At 41.7% G+C, this 9,707-nt stretch overlaps 1 protein-coding gene across 1 annotated transcript in view; it reads right to left on the reverse strand.

The window, feature by feature from the left end:
* The window catches only part of TYW5 (tRNA-yW synthesizing protein 5), a 245,786-nt gene extending 236,494 nt beyond the window's left edge, over positions 1 to 9,292 (reverse strand). The window contains exon 1 of the mRNA XM_055379344.2: positions 8,624 to 9,292. The gene's annotated coding sequence lies outside the window, so the exon portion shown is untranslated. The remainder of the gene's footprint in view (positions 1 to 8,623) is intronic.
* Between the last annotated feature and the right edge of the window lie 415 nt (positions 9,293 to 9,707).

Genomic DNA, 9,707 nt, shown 5'->3' on the forward strand with positions numbered 1-9,707 from the left:
GCCTCAAGGGACTGGCTCACCATGAATCCTAGGCTTCTACTGTCCCTCACTGCCTATCTATAGACAATAAAGTTGCTTCCCTTAACCTGTGTGCAAGCGTTCTATCTCACTGGACTCACTCAAGTGATAAAATTGGTGCAGCTCAAGGTGCAGTGGACAGGCATTTAGAGTCCTCCCTTGGTATTGATATCAGTGCACCAAGAACTGCTTGAAGCACTGTCTATGAATCAAATAAATAAAAGAAAAATTCAGATCACATGATAGCTAGCAAATTATCTTTTTACTTAGACAGAGAAATCCTGACTGACACATCATCTATGTAGTGCTCCAGTCAAGCCAACAATGCAAAACCTGAATCTAATCATGAATGCAAACAGCAAAACTAAAAATATGGAACATTCTATTAAAAATAGGGGTGGGGACTATATTCTCCAAAAATGTTAATATTATACAATACTAAGAAAGGCTGTAAAAATGTTCCAAGTTAAAGGAGAGATGACGACTAAATGCGATACCTTAGCCTAGCCTGGATTCTATACTAGAAGGGAGAAATGTGCTACAAAAGGCATTGCTGGATCCATTAAGTATGATATAGATTAATTAAAAGGCATTGTATCAATGTATCACTGTATCAGTGGTTTTACATAAGAATATCCCCTATTCTTAGGAAATATACACTGAAACATTTATAGATTAAGGTCATGATGTATGTAACATCTTTAAATGGTTCATAAAAATATTATATTGGGAAAGAGAGTGAAGCAGGACATAAATGATAAAGTAAATGAGATAAAATGTTCACGATAAATGAATCCAGGTAAGTATAGTTCTTTATTTTCTCATTCTTACAAATTTTCTGTAAGTTTAAAATTATTTCCACATAAAAAATCTTTTCTAAAAATACTTTAAAATGGAATCCTAATGCTCAACAAAATTGAGAATCACCAAGTTCAAAGTGCAAGTAGTTAACATACTTCCAGTGGAAGCCTTCTTTAGGCTGAATCACAGTAAATGTACACTTCAATTCTAAAAAGTGTCTACAAGTTTACAAACTTCATTGTTGACTGGAAAATGATCCTCACTATTTAGCTGGCAGTCAGGGAGCATTCAGTTCTGAAAACTTGGAGCCTCCCATTCTTAGATCACCAAGCCACTTTTTCAAGGAGGTGAGTTTCTAGAATGCCTAGGGACATGATTCCTCAGCCACAGAACTTAGAAAGATTTTTAAAGTTCCACATTTCAAAGGAAAATCTCAGCTGCTTGTAAGTGTAGACTGACAAATGAAATCAGTCTTTCTTCTATGTTTTTATCTTAAGGAATAACTCTGCACTGACTCTTCAAAGAGCCCATGATCAATTCTGACAGCCAAAGAATATTAATAAGAGTGTCAAGAAGGTGGGTCTGACGTTTGAAAATTTGATGAATTCAGAGTGGCACCAGGAGAACAACAAACTAAAATCAAACTGAGCATCATTAATCCCATTAATGTTGGGGTATTAGTTTTCCGTGTGGACGGGACACTGAATATCTAGCTCCTCATCAATGCAATCTTCTCAGTCTCCTAAGGGATACCTGAATTGGGTTAAGCAATGCCATACCACATGTCCAGAGGTGAGACCCTCACACTGTAATAGCCTTGTAGACTACGACTTGCCTTTCATCACACCTTCAGAATTCTAAATTTTATCCCAAACTAAATCTGGATCTCCCCAAAGGAGAAGTGGGTGGAGAAGAGGAAGAGATTCTGTATTATGTTACTTCCTGAGAATTCTCTTTCATTAATCTTTGCTCGGAAGGTGCCTTTGGGTGGTTCTTGGTGCAGTGAATAATGTTCACACACAATCTTTCCTGTCAAACATTATACTCACTCTAAAGTCTGCCAACAGTTTGGGAGCAGTGTCTTTTGCTATTACGTTTTCCAATTGGCTTTCTATTTCACTTCAAGAAGTGTGGAAACACCTGATTTATAAAAGTCTGGCTTAAAAAGTGTAATTCCATTGCTTCCTTAGTAACTGCCTCAAATAAGCGGAGGAGGGCAATTTGGCTTGAACTTGCTTTGAGAAGCTTTAAGTTTAATTTATACATTGGATAGAGCTCTCCAACTCATTGAAATTCTACTTAATGCATCCTCAGAAAACACCTGAAAGACAAGAAAAATATGTGCATGACCCTATAGTTAAGGCAACAGCTGTGTTTGTGAATCACATCTTAAAGCAGATTTCTGTTTTTCTCCCCTACACTATCAGAACATATGAAAAACAGAATTTCAATGACTCAGAAACTATACCACAGTTGATAATTAGGCCAGTTTCTCGAAGGTACCTTAATCTTCTTATTTCCTTAAGCATCTGTCTATAGTTTGTCCATGTTATACCTGATGTATTTTCTCCAATAACCTCATTTATGGGGCATAGCTCAAAAGTCAGTAGCAGAGAACTGACAGTTTGCAAAGAGAGGAGGTTTAACTTAATATGTGCAGGCACCAGAGTCTCTTAGAAGGTGACTGGTGCCAAGAAATTTGGAAGGTCATTATGTGGAATATCTGCAGCACAGTATCTTTTGAACCTTTTTAATGGGTAAGAAGGAACATTTCTGCATTAATGGTATGAGGCTCATTGTACACTTGTCCTCAATGCTGTCAGTCACCTGCATGGATCTAAGATGAGTTTTAAAAATGTAGGCTCACACTAAGCTGAACAAGCAGTTTGGAAGCTCCCCTCCACCTGAACTGCTGAGAGTTTCTTAGAAATTGCTTCTCAAACTTCAGTATGCATACGAATTACCCAGGGATGTTGTTAAAATGCAGATTCCAACTCAGAAGGCCTGGGGTAGGACCTGAAGTTAGGCGTTTCTAGCAGGCCTCCAGGTGATGCTGGTGCTTCCGGTCCATTATCCACACTTTGAGTAACAAAGGCTTAGAGGAGAATGTTTCCCAAGTTTCTTTGCACATATGGCAGCAAGGACTGGGATACTGGGGATTCTGCCAGTCTCCTGCCAAGCTGGTAGATGCTTTTTAGATTCATCCTTCGTATTCATTCATATTTTTTTCTGTCAACCACAGAAGGTTTTTCTGTAAAAAGCAAAGATACTAAGGCAAGAATTCAAAGAATTTATTTGAATCACTGAGATAATAGTCTTGTGCTTTACTTTGGTGTTAAGGACCTGATTTTTTGCGGGGTGGGAGGAGAGGAGAGTGAAGCTTTTAATCCCAAATACTACAGCATGCACATAGTAATTTAGAAAAGTGAGCAGCAAAACTTGCACACGAGGATGATTTTGCTGTGTTCTATGATTTTGTTCTCAAGTAAATAATGAGGCCGGTGTGGGATTGCCACGTTTTGCCATAATTTAGACAATTGTTTCCATGTGTGGAAGTTGAGTTAGGATTCTCTATTTGCTGCATTTATCATTCCCTTTTCATTATTTCATTAGGGAAATGTATACTTTCATATAGGTCCAGATCACATCACATGGACGTGTTAGGGATACCAAATTTGACAACAACTCAGACTTTTGAGATTTTTAAGGAACGGTTTTTCAGTTCTGAGTGTTCCTTTTTAGCCTTCTCAAGCATTTTTCATCTGCTCCTTTTGGAGTGTGATCATGTATGAATTCCCAGCACCAAAATAGCCCATTCTAAGTGTGCATGTGTATTAGTGGTAGGTTTTGGGGGAGGGCAGTAGTGGTCAAAGCCTGGGACAGTTGGACTCCAGAGGGTCCACATCAAAGTTGCAATGTCGTGGTCATAAACCAACACGGACTTACAACCTCATAATACTTTATAAAGTTTATAAAGTTCTTTTATTGTGTGTTTTGATCCTGACAATAAAATACTAAGGTTAAAAATGGCAACCCCTCTTTACTAGTTTGATTCTAACATAATGAAGGATGCATGGAGTTACCTGAGACTATAAACTCTTGCAACTACAGACAATCCCCATTACAGCTAAACCAGCTAAACAGACAGAGTTACCCTTATGAAGATCGGCTTATTAAATATTTATTTGTGTAGCACTGATTTACCTTGAGCCAAAACAAAAGACTTCTCTTCTCCCCCCATTTTATGTAATTAATAGTAATAAGAGCTAACAGTCACTGAAAGTTTACCACACATCAGACACTGTTCATGTTAAATATAATCCAATCCTTACATCATCCTATGTGGTGTATACCGTTATTAGCCTCATTTTACCGATGAGGAATTTGAGATTTAAATAAGCCACGCACTCGGCTAACAGTTAGAATCAAGATTCACATATAGACAGACGAATTCAGAGGCTGCATTTCTAACCAGGAAGTGAATTATCTTCATCTTGGAAGGAAGTTTGAGATGTATTTAATTGGCAACAAACAAAGGATATGCCTTATGCTTGCTTAGGACTTTATAATTTTCACCACAGTCCAGCCCTGAAAGCTCTGAACCCTTCCAGTAACATTGTGTCCAGAGCACTGAGCTTAACAACATCTGAATGTACTCCAGCTAATGCTTTGGACATCTCAGCACACTTTCCCGTCCTTTGTCTTGTGCTGTAACAGGAAAATGTTCCATATTCTTTCAAAGAAAAAATACCCTCATGAAATCTGATTAACATTCATTCATTCATTCTCTACCACCACAACCAATGAGATTGGGTTTATGAAGGATACTTGCGACTCCAACATTGCTAAAGACAACGGCCACTTCTCGGTTCTCACCTTGTTTAACCTCATCACTTGACATTGCTGGTCACTCCCTCCTCCTTGAAATACTGTCCTTAATAGCATTCCAGGAAACCACACCTTCCCAGTCTTCCTCCCACCTTTTGGGCTATATAATGTTTCAGTGTCTGCTGCTTGTTCCTTTCATCTCCCTGACCTTTAAACATCAGAGTGCTTGAACCTACTCTCTTTTCAATCATGTCCTTGGTGATCTTGACCAATCTCAAAGCCAAGTCTTATTGTATAAATAAATGTATGTCTCCAGCCTATACACCTTCTTGAGTGTCAAACTTGTGCATCCAACAGCCTGCTCTTAGATGTCTAACGGGCATCTCAAGCTTATTATGCCCAAAACTGAACTTGTGATTTTCTCTGAGTCTGTCCATTAGCAGTCCTCCATCTCGTAAGTGGCAAGTCTATTCTTTCAGCTGTTTAAGCCAATTTTACAATCATTCTCTTTCTCTCACTCATATCCAATCTATCACAATATCGCACTCTTAAAAATACATATCCTAACTACCTGTTGACTCTACTTCAAAATATTCCCAAATGTTTTACCATTCATATTGTTACCATCCTAGTCCAAGTTTCTCTCTTTGATTAGAAAAATATCCTCCTTCTTGGTCTCCATGCTCCCACCCTTGCCCCACTACAGTCCATTCTGAATGTAGCAGTTGAATCGATGTTCCATAAATCTGAGTCAGATCATCCCCCATCCCACTCAAAACTTTCCAATTTCACTCAGAGGAAAGGCCCAAATTCTTCCCATGGTCTACAAGCCCCTACACAATCTACATTTCTGCAACAGCCCCCTAACTGTTCCTGATTCATACCAGGTACACAAGGCCTTCCTTCCCATTAGGGCTTTTGCAGTTACATTTTCTCCTACCTTGAATAATCTTTCACTAGACATTGTGATGGCTCCCTTACTACCTTTAGGGTTTTGCTTAAATGTCACCCTCTCAATATGGCCTTCTGTTCCAGTTACTTTTGTGCCATAACAAATGTCCTCAAAACTCAGTTGTTAAAAAAACAATCATTCTTATATGTTCAAGGATTCTGTGGGTTAGGAACTCAGCAATGGCACAGTGAGAATAGCTGAGGGTGACATCACAGCTGGGAGTTGAAAACTGACTCACTCACAAGTCTAGCAATTGTGTCAGCGGATACCTCAACCAGAACACCTATATGTGGCCTCTCCATAGCTCTGTGGGCTTCCTGGCTGCATGGTGGCTGAGTTCCAAGAGTATGTCTCAAAGAGCAGCAGGCAGATGCTGTATCACCTTTTATGACCCAGCCTCAGAAGTGACACAGTATCTCTTTCACTAGAGCCATAAACTCACACAGATGGAAGGAGAGGAACAGAGAACCCCACTCCTCCCCCAACCCACCATCTAATGGGAGAAGTTTCAAAGTCACACTGTGAGGAAAGCATGTGGGATGGGTGATATCATGGTTGCCATCTTTAGACATTACAATCTGGCACACCTTCCCTACTCATTTTATTTTAAGTTGCAACCACTCTCAGCCCTCTCAGCCTCTTCCACCTCAACACCGTCTACTCCCTTTCCTTTATTTTCCCCAGAGCATTTGTATTAGTCTCCTGTTGCTGCTGTAACAAATTATCACAAACTTAGTGGCTTCCAACAACACAAATTTATTTCCTTACAGTTCTGTAAGTTTGAAATCTGAAATCCGTTTCACTAGGCCAAAATCAAGGTGTAAACAGGGCTGCATCCCTTCTGGGCGCCATAGGGGAGAATTTGATTCCAGCCTTTCCCAGCTTCCATTGGCTTCCTGCATCCCTTGGCTGGTGGGCTTACATCACTCTTACTTCTGCTTCCATCATCACCTCTCCTTCTTATAAGGACCCTTTAGATTATGTTGGGCCCACCTGGATAATCCAGGTAAACTCTCCACCTCAAAATTCTTAACTTAGTTACATCTGTAAAGTCTCTTGTGGCAAATAAGGGAACATATTTATAGGTTCAGGGATTAGGAAGTGGACATCTTTGGGGCCCATTATTCAGCCTACCAGAGCAGTTAATCACCATTTGACACATTACATATTTTACATATTTGTTTATGTCCTGTTTAGTAGAACATAGTCTTCATCAGAGAAAAGAGTGCTCTCTTTGTTGTTGTTGTGTCCCATGAGCCTAGTAAAGTCCCTGGCATCTGTTAAAAACTCAATATATATTTGTTGAAGAATTATTTTCTTGTCAAATAAGTGATTCCATAAATATTATTGAGTGCCTACTATGTGCAGGATAATGTAGCTACACTGAAGTCTTGTTAAAACTGATTTTCCAGAGTGTTCTAAACACTCTGTACCCATAGAGAAAACCACATGTGTGATTCATCGAAATAAAAAGTCAAGGGTCTAGCCCATAACCACAATAAAAAAAAAATCTTTTCCATTTCTTTTTGGACATTGTACAAAAAGTTATTGTCTCTGTCATAACAAGAGCGCAGTCTGAATCTCTGTCATCTTCCTATCCCAGTTATTCGTCCTAAATGAAAAGGGAAGACATGGGGATGGCAGAGGATTCGGACCCTGGGTCTTAATTACCTACACAGGGGTTGGGCACTGCTACTTATTTGACTCTTAATTGAGCGGCCCTATGGCCCTGCTTGGGGTTTTGTTTCCATAACATTCCATGATATTTCTCCAGACAGTACACAAATAAAAATGGTTTGTGTTTCAACTGAATTTCCTGATTCTTTGTGAATCAAGCCAGATGTGTGGAAATGTCTCTGTGTGTGTGTGTGTGTGTGTGTGTGTGTGTGTGTGTGTGTGTGTTTAGACACTGATCCATATGCTTGCACGGATACGAATTCTGTGACCTTCTGTTCTTTCTTTTCCTTGATGATTCCTACACACAACCTCATAAGGCACATCTCATAATTAACTTGGATCTGTTTCAATCATGAATTTTTCAAAAGATCATAATCATCATGGTTTCCATGTCCATTCAGAAAACAATGTAGTCGCATATGTCCATAAATGACCCACATAGAATCTGCCCTTATCAATTTTGTTTTGGAACATGAGCCAAATTGGACTTATTTCTATTCACTTCAGATGTAATAACTTAGCCTGTTACTAAACATCACATAAAAAGCAGAATCTCAAAGCAAAAAACAGAAGCAAATACAGTTTTCTGTGTTAACTGGAGTTAGAGAATACAGGGGAAGGAAACAGAGTAGTTAAGAGCTTCTATTTCTCTTTAAGCTCAGTTTTCTCAGCTGTGAAGTGGGCACACTAAAATCTTTCTTGGCAACTTACTTGGCCTTTATACACTTGACTCCTTTATCCATAAAACTGATATGGTAATAATAATACCAACCTAGGAGAGGAGCTGAAAGATGAAATTAGTTTCAGATGCAAATTACTTATTTAAATGGCTGGCGCTTAGTAAACGTTCAATGTGTTGAATCCACTATTATTATTCACTCATAGAATTAGGTAAATTCTAGACATGTGACTTATATTAACTAATTGATAGCTATTTTTAAAAAACAATTTCTTAGAGCAGTTTTAGATTCACAGCAGAATAGAGAGGAAAGTACAAAGATGTCCCATGTCCCCTCTTCCCCCACACATGCATAGGCTCCCTCATTATCCACATCCCCCACCAGAGTGGCACATTTGTTTCAATTGATAAGCCTACATTGACACATCATCACTGTATCGGGCCGTTCTTGCATGGCTATAAAGAAATATCTGAGATTGTGTCATTTATAAATAAAAGAGTTTTCATTGGCTCACAGTTCTGCAGGCTGTACAGGAAGATCTGAAAGCTTACAATCATAGCAGAAAGCAAAGCAGGAGCTTGCATATCACATGGTGAAAGCAGGAGCAAGACAGTGAGGGGGAGGAGCTACACACTTTCAAAGAAAGACCTCAGGAGAATTCACTTACTATGGTGAGGACAGTATGATGGGGGATGGTGCTGAGAGGTGACAGCGTGCTGGCTGTCGTCGCAGCCCTGGCTCGCTCTTGGCGCCTCCTCGGCCTCGGCGCCCACTCTGGCCGCGCTCGAAGAGTCCTTCAGCCCCCGGCTGCACTGTGGGAGCCCCTTTCTGGGCTGGCCAAGGCCGGAGGCGGCTCCCTCAGCTTCCCGGGAGGTGTGGAGGGAGAGGCGCGGGCGGGAACCGCGGCTGCGCGCCGCGCTTGCGGGCCAGCGCCAGTTCCGGGTGGGCGTGGGCTCGGCGGGCCCGCACTCGGAGCAGCCGGCCGGCTGGCAAGCCGGGGCAGTGAGGGGCTTAGCACCTGGGCCAACTGCTGTGCTCCAATTCTCGCCGAGCCTTAGCTGCCTCCCGGCAGGGCAGGGCTCAGGACCTGCAGCCCGCCATGCCTGAGACTCCCCCGCCAACCCGCTGTGGGCTCCTGCGCACGGCGAGCCTCCCCAAGAAGCGCCACCCCCTGCTCCAGGGCGCCCAGTCCCATCCACCGCCCAAAGGCTGAGGAGTGCCGGGCGCACGGCGCAGGGCTGGCAGGCAGCTCCACCTGTGACCCCCGTGCGGGATCCACTGGGTGAAGCCAGCTGGGCTCCTGAGTCTGGTGGGGACTTGGAGTATCTTTATGTCTAGCTAAGGGATTGTAAACACACCAATCAGCACCCTGTGTCTAGCTCAGGGTTTGTGGATGCACCAATCCGCACTCTGTATCTAGCTAATCTAGTGGGGACATGGAGAACTTTTGTGTCTAGCTCAGGGATTGTAAATGCACCAATCAGCACCCTGTCAAAATGGACCAATCAGCTCTCTGTAAAACAGACCAATCGGCTCTCTGTAAAATGGACCACTCAGCAGGATGTGGGTGGGGCCAGATAAGGGAATAAAAGCAGGCTGCCCCAGCCAGCAGTCCCAGTCCTTACTGTGGAAGCTTTGTTGTTTTGGTTTTTGTAATAAATTTTGCAGCTGCTTACTCTTTGGGGCCACACTGCTTTATGAGCTGTGACACCGTGAAGGTCTGCAGCTTCACTCCTGAAGCCAGTGTAGGT

This window comes from Gorilla gorilla, chromosome 11, assembly GCF_029281585.2.
Source record: "Gorilla gorilla gorilla isolate KB3781 chromosome 11, NHGRI_mGorGor1-v2.1_pri, whole genome shotgun sequence".
Classification (NCBI taxonomy): Eukaryota; Metazoa; Chordata; class Mammalia; order Primates; family Hominidae; genus Gorilla; species Gorilla gorilla.